This window comes from Myotis davidii, unplaced genomic scaffold (genome assembly GCF_000327345.1).
Source record: "Myotis davidii unplaced genomic scaffold, ASM32734v1 scaffold556, whole genome shotgun sequence".
Taxonomy (NCBI): domain Eukaryota; kingdom Metazoa; phylum Chordata; class Mammalia; order Chiroptera; family Vespertilionidae; genus Myotis; species Myotis davidii.
The window spans coordinates 950315-953325 of NW_006287671.1; the positions used below are offsets into that span (position 1 = coordinate 950315).

General features: G+C 45.9%; 1 protein-coding gene across 1 annotated transcript in view; it reads left to right on the plus strand.

The window, feature by feature from the left end:
* Positions 1 to 3011, plus strand: part of NTRK2 (neurotrophic tyrosine kinase, receptor, type 2) — a 326931-nt gene that overhangs the window by 259525 nt on the left and 64395 nt on the right. The gene's annotated exons all lie outside the window — the stretch shown is intronic.

A 3011-nucleotide genomic window follows, 5' to 3' on the forward strand; every position in this document is an offset into this window, starting at 1 on the left:
TTTCCATGCCAAGGATCATGTTCTTAGGTGCAATACTGTGCTGTGAACAGTCTATCCTCTCTTTCTGGAAGGAAACCCAGCCTTCAAACTGCCATGAATGTGTTCCCAAGTGTCATTGGCACTGCCCTATGAAGACAGATGCTTACAGTTAACTTCCCACCCTTTTCATTCAGCCAAAGGGCACCCATTCAGTAGAAACATGGTCAGGCCCTATGCTAGGTTGGCTAGTGGGTGACAGGGCTGGAATTCAAACCCACAGCCTCTGGCTGCAAAACCCCCGTTTTTTTTTACCATTGCAATACCTCCTGTTAAGGTGGTGCTAAAAGATCAGAAGAAAGCAGTGTGCTATGGAATTCCACAGCCAGAACAATGTGGCTAAGTGCCGGCTGTGACCCACACGGGGAGGGGAGCGTACAAGCTGAGGAAGGTGAGAAGCCTGTTGAACCTCCCCGCTCTCCACAATGGGGCGGAGGTGTTGATAGTGCTTTTTCCCTCTTAAATCATGTTCTCATGGAGGAGATGAGCTATGTTTTTATTTCAAAGAGCTACAAGATAACCTGGGGAATGAAATAGAGGGCTGCTGTTTTATACTTTATTTATACTCTTCCTAAGAACTTGTTTAGAAGACTCACCTGCCCTCTATTCACAGCAGGACTTTCTGCTCAAAGAAAGCATCTGCAGGATTTTCTCACTAGGAGGAGCCTTGTTCCAATCCCTAGAAGCAAGCAGGCACCTGCCCTACCCCGCACATGGTAGTGTAGTGTGCAGAAGGCTTTGGCGGGCTGCCAGTTTTATGGTGCCTGCGCCTTCTGAATGTGAGGTGGGAGGCTGGGGTTTTGCACAGAGGTAGTCTTTTGCACTCGCCTCACATTTTTCCTTTTCTCCCAAGTCTTTGCAATGGACAGATTCTTAGCGGGATCTCGGCTGTGGCAAATCAACAACTTATTTCGCTCTTTGCACTACATCTATGAAGATTTCATCCTGGCCTAGCTTTCCTGGGTATTTCAGGATTTCTCATAGTCTATGTGCTCCCCTAAGTCCTTCTCCTGGTATGGAGGTCACATAAGAGCTTTGACTCCTATGATGAGTGGAAACCATATTTTTCCCTGCCTCTTGGTGCTGGGAAGGGTTGGGCTTGAGTAACCTTTAGTGAGGTGGGAAGGGCCAGCGCTATGGAATCCCTAAGAATGCTGGCACTGGCAACCACAAAAAGGAATGCCCAAAGGACAGGTTGTGTTGTCACGTCACCTCTCCATTTCTTTTTGAAGGGGAACCTGCCTTCAGAGCCTTTCTCTATGGCTTTTTAAAAATTATTAAATGTATTGGGGTGGCATTGGTCAATAAAATTATATAGGTTTCAAGTGTAAAATTTGAGAATACATCATCTGTATATTGTATGGTGTGCTTGCCACCCAAAGTCAAATCCTCTTCTGTCATCATATATTTGACTCCCTTTACTCTTTACGTAAAGATTAAAGGAGGCAAAAACATGTAAAAAGAGGAGACAATACTGCAACTTGGAAATGAGCTCACGGCATAAATAGGAATAATTTGTGACAATAAACACATAACAGGGGAGGGGTATAGGTCTCTCGGGCTTTTCAATGAAAGGCCATAAAGCACCACACAAGCAGAGTTTCAATTGCTCCTCCCATGGGTGTGCTCAGGAAGGTGCAGTCACTATTTCCACTTTCCAGGTGAGAAGCAGGTCCAGAGAGGCTCAGTAGCTCACCTGAGGTCATAGCCAGTGTGTTAGATCAGGGTTCAAGTTCAGTTCTGATACCCAGAGCCTTGCCCACTGCACTGCAAGATGCTTTGCTCCAGTGAGAGATTTTGAGGTGAAGAGACCCCTGAGGCATTTCCCCTGTATTGCTCCTCAGTGTGACAAGAGGAGGGGTGGGGGGAGGGGGGAGCTGTGGTTTGAATGGAGGTGAAATAAATGTGCTAAGACTTTCCTTGTACAAAAACAGGAAGCTCCTTCCCAGGAATGGGTCAGATATTTACTAGTAGAGATAGAGGGGACCTAAACGATCACATGGCATCATATCGTTTTGTAGTTCTGACTAATGGGGAAATCACACACTAGAAAAGTTAAAAGCCTTCCCCAGACCATGGTGCTGGACACCCCACAGACTGGGAAACTCCCCACCTCCCTGTCCAGTGCTTGTTCTCTGAGAATACAAGAACGGAAGATCAGATGACAGCATGTTTTGGAAATCAAGGAAAGGCGGAATCGCTGCGGGCTGGAGCCCTGCTGGAGCAGGGTAAATGCCTATGCTTAAGAAGCTCATCCCACCTGGGGTGGCGCTGGCGGGTAAGGGGAGGGGCAACACCAGATGCGGGTTGTTGGAGAATCCTGGCTCTCTCATTTTCAAATCCTCATACCGCTCTGGAACCCTGCAGGTCCATTCACCACTTTAAAATTCATTTTAAATCCTCTATTATTTATTTTAAGTTCTTCAACGTGTCTGGAAAGAGATGTCATTGGCAATGACTTTGGGAGGGAGAAGACCTTTGACCAGGCCTTTATTCCTTGCCCCCTCAGGCCACCAGGGGCAGTGACACCAATGTTGGCTCACCGCGCAGGATTAGAATGGGGACTGCAGGTACTGATTGCATATCCTAAGAGCCGAGGCGCTCCCTGAAACACCTATCAGTGTTGCAATGCCTTAAATCAGCGATGTTTACCCACCGTGGCAGGCACACTGGTGGGCAGCAAGAATTTTTAAAACATGCGTACCTGATTCTGTAGTCAAAGGCACTGACTTCCCTTACATTGTCAAATACAAAATAGCAACAGCCAACACAACAATAGCCATGTGGTGTGAATGAGTCAAAATTATACCTATTTCTTTTTTCAGATTGGCAAAAAAATATATTTTCCGGTTCGTTGCAGAATTTTAATAATTAGTTTATGTGTGCCATGAGATGAAAAAGGTTGAAAATTGCTGCCTTAAATCATTCCTGGGAAAAGATAGGAGAAAGAGAAGATAAAAAAATCATACTCTTTT